The sequence below is a fragment of the Pelodiscus sinensis genome, chromosome 1 (genome assembly GCF_052426305.1).
Source record: "Pelodiscus sinensis isolate ZL-2025 chromosome 1, ASM5242630v1, whole genome shotgun sequence".
NCBI classification, from domain to species: Eukaryota; Metazoa; Chordata; order Testudines; family Trionychidae; genus Pelodiscus; species Pelodiscus sinensis.
The window spans coordinates 228030675-228040540 of record NC_143052.1 but is presented as its reverse complement, the minus strand read 5'-3'; the positions used below and the strand labels follow the sequence as shown (position 1 = coordinate 228040540).

The following is a 9866-nucleotide window of genomic DNA, read 5'->3' as shown; positions in this document are numbered from 1 at the left end:
TGTAGTTCATGAAACAATTGCATGATGTGAGAAAAGGGGCGAGGGAATAAAAAAATGTGGTAGTTGTTAAGACAAATTTTCCTAATTCCTAGATATCCACTACAAAGTGGTTTCTAAGCAACCAGATCATGTAGATAGCCTCAGGAGTATGAGGTAATATGAATTCTGAGACAAAGAGGAAGGAAAAGATTAAATACTGCTAGGGCCAGGTTGACAGATCACTGAGGCAATGGGATCTGTACGTGCAGCCTCTGCTCTAACTGTGCAATTGAAGAAAGGATAATTTGATTTGTACTGAGGATTTCTTCCCAGTGTAATCCATATTCTGAGGGGATGGAAAGGGGAGAGAGCAAACAGGAAAAGCAAGAACTTACAAGGTACAATTAATTCAGCTGTCTCCCATTACAACCAAATCAACAATGTAATTTCAGAATTTGTCAGTCATGGCCTTTCTGTGTCACCTCTTTGTATTCTAATGCTCTTCTCAAGCCTAACCAATGTCATCCTTTATGCCATCGTGGCTTAAATCTTTAGCTACATTCTCCTTGTAAGTTTCTGTTTGTTTTATGGCTACATTTCTATACTTAAAATAGAGCTGCGGGCATAACCTCTGTTTTGCAGCAGAGTGAGATCTACTGTTCTGCTGCTCTGTAACCAGTATTATCTGTAGTCTGCATCCTATTAAGTGCTCTGTTCTTATTCAGGCAAAAATTCAACCAAATGCAGGATTGAGCCATAAGGGAGAAAAATTATCATCCAAGATTTAAATAGCTGACTCACTATAGATATAACAATTATATAATTATTCAAATTTGATGGAAGATACTGAAAAATGTCCAGCATTATTTTTGACAGCAAACAAGATTACTGCCTTAGAGAATTACTATAATTCAGTACCAGTGGCTGTATTTGTAGTGTGCATAGCAGGCTCCCTATGGCTGTGACCCATTAGTATAAATATGTGTGCGATGAAATTCCTTGTACCGTCTTCATTAAAAAAAGTGTTTTAGGGTCTCTTAGTTTTGCATATTTTATTAAGTACATCCCTACCTAACAAGCTACATCTAGGGGTTAATGCAAACAGACTGGTTGTGACAAAATGTGCCCGCTGTGATAAAACGTGCCTGACCTTTATTTCACCCAGTCATCTTGTTGTATATGAGTTCTCTTTGTTTTTCTTTAAACTCACAGAGTCATTAGCAAATTTCACCAGTTTACTGTTTACATTTTCCTCAAATTAAGTAGGTATTAAGTAACATTGGTCCTAATCATAGACTAGTGGGTACTTTCCACAACGTTCTAAAGAGCAGATATTCACTGTACCTCTTTGTTTTCTGTTTTAGTCATTTTAAATCCATACTGGCACTTTAACTCTTTCTTGATTAGCAATAGTCTTTAATAGGTTTTTTTTTTTACGAAGAATCACATTAATATGGTTTAGAAATTGTTTCAGTAAAAAGGAAATGGTTTGACTTTTCATGTCAGAGAGACTTTTTGTTTTGGATTCAAATTCACATTGAAACAGTTGCAAACACATACACATCATCAATTTATGTTGAAACCCTCTTTAAATAAATTATCACTTGATCATCAAAATAGTTGATATGGGTTGATCAAAAACTTCAGTCAACACAAAAATGAAACTTGGACATTTTGTTTCTCCAAAAAAGTGAAACTGTTTCATTTCTGGTTCAACCTGAAAAAAAGTTTTCAAATGTTTAAGAGCTGAACCTGAACTGAATATTTAATCATTCTCATAGCCCTCATGTCTAACACAGTTATTCTTCACTTTGGAAATTACAAGAGATAGAAAGACCTAGGGAAAACCTATAAAAATCCCTATCTAGTGTTTTATGAACACTTACAAAGAAAATAATTGCTTTGCTCAATGTTAATCAGAAATCTTTGCTTTCATAAAGTTAGCAGAATATAATATTAGTACTGATCAGAAATTGGGAAAATGAGTTTGAAAAAGTTTGAGGTTGTTTCCAGTTTGCAGGGTTTTAAAATGGACCCACTTTTTCTTCTCCAGGCCACATTTCATTATCTTTAGTGAATTTTTCCTCACAATTGTCTCTTTTCCTTTGCATCATTTTGATCCCTATCTAGGAGCTTTTTTATATAATTACTTGAGCTTCCTTGGACAGCTCTTAAAGTTCTCATTTGGTCCTTCTCACAGATAACGGAGCCATTATTGGCATCACTACCTGGGATGGGTGGGTTTTATGATCATGTGTATGTATTTGAAACTGTTTCACTGTGGATTTGAACCAGTTAGCATTTATTTGAGTTACTAAATACACAGGCATTATTGTTTTTCAGTGACATTATTCATAATAAATATAACATAGGCCAATTCTAATAAATGCATTCTTAAAATTTTCCACAGAAGGAAATGAACAAATGTAATACAATATTTTATATACTTGGCATTTAGAAAGAATGAATACTAGATAGAATGAACCTTATATTCCCTCTTCCCCCTGTCACAATGGCCCCAAATTCAGCAAAGCAGATCAGTGCATGATGAAATTCATTTTTATTCAGCAAAACACTTAAGCACAAGTTTACATCCCATTGATTTAATAACACTATGGAAGCTATTCTTTGTTTTAGGTGTGCTTCAGTTCAGTTTAGGGACAATCACCACTCAGCTTCAAAGTTTGGGTTCTTATGTAAAATTTATCTTGAACCACTTTGATCTGAGGAAACTCTTGTTTAGTGCTGGAAATTTGCTGATGCCAGTACCGCTAGAAATATTTCTTGCATGCACACTCACACTCGCACACACATCCTAATCCTGTCTGGTAGGTCTAATTCCCTATAAAAGAAGATGACTATCTAGTGGGTAATGAGCCTGTGCACAGCTAAAGAAAACTAATCTCCAGTGCAGTTGTCAAAATTGTCTATAGGGTAGTTCATATGGATGATCACATACTGAATTCTCTTAACTTCGAGGATTCTCATTGACTTCTATAAGTACAGGCAGTCCCCGGGTTACATACAAGATAGGGACTGTAGGTTTGTTCTTAAGTTGAATCTGTATGTAAGTCGGAACTGGCATCCAGATTCAGCCGCTGCTGAAACTGACCAGCGGCTGACTACAGGAAGCCCGAGGCAGAGTTGCTCTGCCCTGGGCTTCATGGAATCAGCCGCTGATCAGTTTCAACAGGCTGAATCTGGACGCCAGTTCTTTCATACAGATTCAACTTAAGAACCCCAGGCGTCCCCAAGTCAGCTGCTGCTGAAACTGATCAGCGGCTGATTCCAGGAAGCCCGGGGCAGAGCAACTCTGCCTCGGGCTTCCTGTAGTCAGCGCTGGTCAGTTGCAGCAGCGGCTGACTTGGAGATGCCTGGGGCAGAGCAGCTTGGGTGCTGCTCGGTTGCTCCAGTAGCGCCGCTCCTCGGCGCTACTGGACCAACCCAGCAGCACCCAAGCTGCTGTGCCCCAGGCGTCCTGGTTCAGCTGCTGCTGAAACTGATCAGCAGCGGCTGAATCAGGACTCCTGGGGAAGAGCAGCTGGGGTGCTGCAGGGTTGGTCCAGTAGCGCCAAGGAGCGGTGCTGCGGGACCAACTGGCAGCGCCCCACCTGCTCTACCACAGGCCCCGGGCTTTGCTCCCCGTCTCCCTGGTCTGCTGGGGGGGGGGGCACTAGCTGCGTCTCCCCCCAGCAGACCAGGGAGACGCGGAGCAAAGCGGCAGAGGACCCGGGACCGCGGCGCTTCCAGATCAGCGCCGTGGTCCGGCCTGGGTCCTCCGCGGCTTTGCTCAGCGTCTCCCTGGTCTGCTGGCTCCCCCAGCAGACCAGGGAGACGGGGAGCAGATTTTCTCTCCCCGGAGGAGGCGGGCGGCGGGACCAGGCGTCCCGCCGCTCCAGTCCTCCGGGGCAAGAAAATCCATAAGTCGGATCCGCGTAACTCAGGGACTGCCAGTAGTATATAATTGAAGCCATGTCAGTGTGAGCAGCTCTGAGGTTTTCTAATGGCTCTTGACAGGTGGAATCAGCAGAGAAAAAAACCAAGTAAATCACTTTTACAATGAGGCACAGCTTATATCACTTTGAGTTTATTTACTCATAGGTCTTCTTGCCAATCCCCCTAGAAATACTTCCGCATCTGAGAACACATAAATCATTTCCTTCTATGATATATCTGTGGTGTGTATCTTAATGAGGAGTTAATTAACAGGGATGTCTTGTGAGCCTCTAATGCATCTCTGACAACTTCTCTGGAGCTAAGTAAAAGTTGATATTTAAGAGAATCTCTCAAGTAAATGGGAGACTATTAATTGAGGTTTTAGATAGTTTAACCATTAATGAAGTATTTCAGTCATTGCTTCCACTTCCTAGTAAGTTTCCTCATCTTTAGAAAAACAAAGCACAACCCCCTTTAGTGTATACAGCTCCAATTGTGCTGGTCCAAAGTCTTATCTGGATTCTGTGAGTGATGTACTGAAATCCTTCTCTAAAATACTGAATGTGGAGATTTGGAAGAACTGTATACAGTATATATTGCATTTATATTTCAGAAGGCAGACTCTTGGTTTAATAGAATCCTTTGGTAGAATATCCTGAAACAATGAATTCTGAATGCTTAAAACTAAGATAGCAAAAAGATTTAGCTTTGCAATAAAGAAAGCCAATAGAGACTTGATTCTCTTCTCTGTATGCTAGTTTTATGCCCATTTAAATGTATTTTCATTCAGTTATACCGACATATGACTGGTGGAGTAAAGAATTAGGGCCCTATGATCTTTGCAAGGGTTTTTGCATTATATGTGCAATGGTAAGAACTAAATAAAAGCTAGATAGTTCTTATTCTAAGCTAGAGAAATTTGCTCTTTGTCTAAGGATGAATTTTTAATCAGGCAATTTGGATACGAAAAGTGCTACCGAGGACAATTTTATTAGGCAAGAATTTCTTATATTCTTTAAGTATGTTGAGTAGAGTATGTGTGTATGTGTGTGTATATGTGTGTGTGTGTCACACGCACATTTAACATTTTGATCAGTTCAAGAGCCTTAGTGGAACTCAGTGATATTCCTGTCAGTTTCATTTTGATATTGATAACTTTTTCTTCTGTACCTTCTTCCCTGAGCATAGAATTGGGTGTTGAGGGGCGTACATGCTATTCAACCCTCACCCCTGAAATTAATAATTTTTTTTTTGCAAACTTAATGGGCTAATTTACTTGAGAAATTTTACTGTCTATTTTGCAAGTATAACCATGATTCATTTCCCAGTGAAAACAGAGAAACATTTTTAGAAGCTACAGGCTTATCCCTAGGGTGTTTTTTACTTCAATATAAGAGTTTTGAATGAGTAACTAAGATACAATTTAGATCTTTAAGCTTAGAAAAGCTCAAGGACATGTATGCAGTTAGTGAACCAATTCTAGACAAACAAGAATTAATGACTGCTTTGTAATTAAGTATGTCTCTAATAGAAAATAAAAAGGCCAAAACAGGTGAAATATTTGAAAATTGTAGCTAATTTTGAAAATAATTTTATGTTAATGCTAATCTTTACATTAAAATGTGTATGGTAGTTCTTCAACTTTATTCTTTTTCCTGATTTTTTTCCGTTTTTCTTTTTTGTCACTAAAAATGGTGGTAGTGGAGAAAGAATCTGTTATTTTTACCCTTTTATCTTTTGTTGAAAAAAATGAAAACTTTGGGGAAAAGACTTTTTGGAACGACCTGATTTTTTCAATTTTCATATGAAAACCATCATCTGACCTTAGAAACAATAAAGATTTAGCTATTTAAATACCAAGGATATGATCTAATCTAAATTTGTCTTAAGAAAAAAAGTTTCTTAAAGGTTGTAGGACACATATTTTTAGACCTAAGGGTTTGAGGGAAAAATAAAGGATTAAAGTCTTTATTCCTGTGTCATTATTTTGTTAAAACATATAATATGTTATTTGGATTTTATGTTAAGCCCAGGAAAGGTAGAAGAGATCACAAATTTATAATCTTGAATTCCAAAAAGGCAAACACTGTGTGTTCTGTTCTGTTTTGTTTTGCTTTGTTTGTTTGTGTTTATTTTGTTTTAAAGGGAAGGGAATAACACATTTCATAATCTGAGTCATGGAAAGGCAAAGTGGAATGTGAGGTACATTGACATAAATCAAAAAAGACAAAATACACAGAAAGCTAAGTCAATTGGGAGGGAATGGCTGACCACTTTGAAACAGAGGAAAGAAAGGGGCACCGAGGCACTGGGGCACTGGGGCACCTTGCAGGAGGCATAAGGGATCTGCTGAAAAAGACTTTCTTTCTCGACAGATCCCCCTCTAGACTGCTGCTTTTTGGCCGACAAAGTCCTGAGTCGGCAAAAACAGCGGCCATTTTTTATGCAAATTAAGCATGGGATATTTAAATTCCTGCTTCATTTGTAATGTCGACCTGCCTAGACTGCATCCCTTTGCTGACAGAGGGATGCAGTCTAGACATACCCTCAGAGATGAGAAATGTAGAATTGGTAAATGGGAACAGAAACAAGATGGCAATAATTAATGATACCCCTTGGCTCTATAGGGGCACCCTAAACCGAGGTCCTGGTTTTAAAGGATCGGTCCTGTATTTAAGCCCTCCTGCAAGTGTCCTGGCTTTTTCTTTAAAAAGAAATCCAAAAGACTAGAGAAAGATGGGACCTATACATATCTGCTTTGGCAAAAACTTATAAGACGCTTCATCCATGTACAGTAAGGAAAGAAAAAAAGTTACTTCTGGTCATGTTTAAAAGTCTCAGATGGGGAGCCGTGTTAGTCTTTAACTTCAAAAAAAGGGTAGTCCTGTAGCACCTCAGAGACTAGTATCATGAAATTTTGTGGGCAAAATCCATTTTCTCAGATAAGAGTGGAGAAAAAAGGGATACCCTTCCAATTTATAACAGAAAAGGAAGGGAGAAGGGGAGAAAAAATGCCTGTCAATTGTAATGCCAGTGCTAATGAAGTTGAGTGGTCTGGAAGTGTCCCACGCTTAGCTTTTGATATCATTTGAATGTTGAATATAATGGCCCATCCAGTTCATGTCTTTGTTCAGGCCATGAGAGATCGTGTCAATTTGCATATGAAGGCCAGTTCCATAGTTTCTCTCTGTAGTTGGTCTTTTACATTCTTTGTAGAAGAATCACTATTTTAAAATCCATTAATGAGTGCCCAGGTAGGTTAAAATGTTCCCCTACAGGTTTATGTGTGTTACCATTTCTGATATCTGACTTGTGTCCATTTAACCTTTGTTGCCGACACTGTCCTTTTTGGCCAATATACATGACAGAAGGGAAGTGCTGGCACTTGATGGCATAGATCACATTAAAGAATATGCAGTTGTATGAGCCTCTGATGTTGTGGTTTTGCACCCATTATTTCAAAAGAGATTCCAATTTTCCTGTAACACTTGTTCCACTTGTTCCACAACTTTGAGAAACACTGTAGTAGAGCAATTTCCAAAGAATAATCTGGATAAAGGATATAGCTTTTATAAAACAGTAAGTAATAATGTGTATTAGGACCATGAAGTGGGGGAAGATAAGGTTCATTACCTAAGCTGTAACAAAGACAGGAAGACAGACGAAGGATGGTTTGAGGGATAAGAAATACTTTAGGCTTCTTCTTATTTTAATTCCATCAGCCTGTTTCTACTTACAATAGCCCAGTGGTTTGCGTATCATGTCTATTGCTTAACACCAATTTAGACCTGTAGAAACATTCACATTTCATGCATATTGTTTGCAGTGTTATGATAACTATGTTGGTCTCAGGCTATTACAGTAACAAGATGGGGGGAGGGAATATATTTTATTAGAACAGCTTCTGTTGGTGGAAAGGGCACATTTTTGAACTTTAGAGTTTTCTTTAGGACACGAGAAGGTAACTAGAGTGTCATAGCTAAATGCAGATTGGGCTAAATCATTAGTCTTAACATACTCTATATTTATGGATCTGTCCCAGCATTAATTGTGATGCTCTTATTTGTCACAGCTACATACAAATCTCTCTCATTTGGGGAATGCCACACTTCTCTAGCTTTTTGAAAAATTTGTGTCATAAGTGTTTTAACTGAGTATCATATCCAGCTATTGCCATATTTTATGTAGGATGACAAATGTATCATTGCCTTCATGTAATATTAACCTTTATGTAATGTTAATGAAAACAAGCCCATTATCCTCAGCTGAAATTTCTGCTGTCCCACACAACATGTACAACAACCTCTTTTGAGATCAAGATCAGTGTGTGTGTGTATTAAAAAATTTCAGACGCCTGAAATCCATCACACCACTTACTCAAAAGACAGGGCTAGATTCTCTGCTGCTTCTGCCCTCCACTGGGTATATAGTAGAGGGGGGAGCCTTTCAGGGAGCCAACTACAGCTCCTGATTGGCTGTCCAACTCTGGCCCCAAGCACAAGTATAGAGCAGATGATCATGCATGAATTGGCAATGGCCCTTAATGGGCCATCTGCTCCTTGAGGATTGCTGGAATGCAATGTAACCTGACCACTGCTCCTGTGTTCCTTTCCAGTGCTTGTTCTGGGAGCAGTGGGCAGAAGCAATAAGAGTCAGTCCTGCTGGCGATACACCTGCAGAGACGCCCTTCTGTGCTGAGTAAATCCTAATAGAGCACATAAACCACCTGTGCATTCTTTACACTGCTTGTAATATTATGGCCTTGTCTACTCTCAGAAACTATTTCAAAATAACAAAATTCAACTTAATAACTCCCAAAATAACAAAATTGAAATACCGTGTCTCCGCTATGGGGGACCCTCAAAATTAGTCCGAGGCAGGCTCCATTACTGTGGACTCACTACCTCAACTTAGAGCCCCAGGAAGCACTGGGGAGTAATTACTTCAAATTACTCTGGGGAGTAGCTATTTTAAAATAGCAGCCGCAGCACGTCCACACTAATGCTATTTTGAAATAACTATTTTGAAATAAGCACTATTCCCCGAGGAAAGAAGGAATATAGATTTTTAAATAACCCGCCTGTTATTTCAAAATAACGGGGTTAGTAGTGTGAGCATTCCATCTATTATTTCAAAATAGTGTGGACCAGGACTGATTGTGGACACACTACCTCCACTTAGAGCCCCTGGAAGCACTGCAGAGTAATTAGTTCGAATTACTTTGGGGAGTAGATATTTTGAAATAGCGGCACCAGAGCATCCTCACTACTGCTATTTCTAAATAATTGTTTTGGAGTTAGTGTTATTCCCCAGTGAAAGCAGAAATACAGATTTTTAAATAATGAGTCCATTATTTTGAAATAACAAGCTTGGCAGTGTGGACGCTCTTCTTGTAAATTTGACTTAAGGCAGGTTATTTCGAAATAACTCCCTAGTGTAGACCAGGGCTAAGGGCACTAAGACTACATTTACATTGCAATGTAGCTCAAAATAAGATATGCAATTTGAGCTATACAAATTGTGTATCTTATTTCGATCTTATTTCTAAATAACTCGCTGTCCCTTACTCCTTGTGAGGTTTACAGGGATGTCAGAATAGTGAGCCTAAAATAACGGGCTTGCTGTTAAGATGCGGGATAACTATTTTGGGATACTCCAGTATTCTGAAATAGCATTGCAGTGTAGACATCGCCTAAAAGGGCAATGGAACATAGTGTTCAGTCCTTTTCTTTTTTCTTAGCTCATGATGAACCAACACTATCAAATTGAAAATACCTTTCATTTTTCTCAGAGCATTTTATTGCTTGTTGGTATGAGGCTGAGGATGCCATTTAAAAAATCTAATAATTTATTCCTGAAGCAGGTTTCAGGTCGCATTCCTCACTACCACCTCTTTCAAATAGCTTTACACCTATTCCTTTTTAATTAAAGGCTTCAGCACGTCTCATATT

General features: G+C 38.8%; 1 long non-coding RNA gene across 1 annotated transcript in view; it reads left to right on the top strand.

Moving 5' to 3' along the window:
• The first annotated feature begins 235 nt into the window (after window positions 1-235).
• Window positions 236-9866, top strand: part of LOC142823995 (uncharacterized) — a 112614-nt gene continuing 102983 nt past the window's right edge. Inside the window, exon 1 of the long non-coding RNA XR_012899052.2 lies at window positions 236-377. This is a non-coding gene — a long non-coding RNA (uncharacterized LOC142823995). The remainder of the gene's footprint in view (window positions 378-9866) is intronic.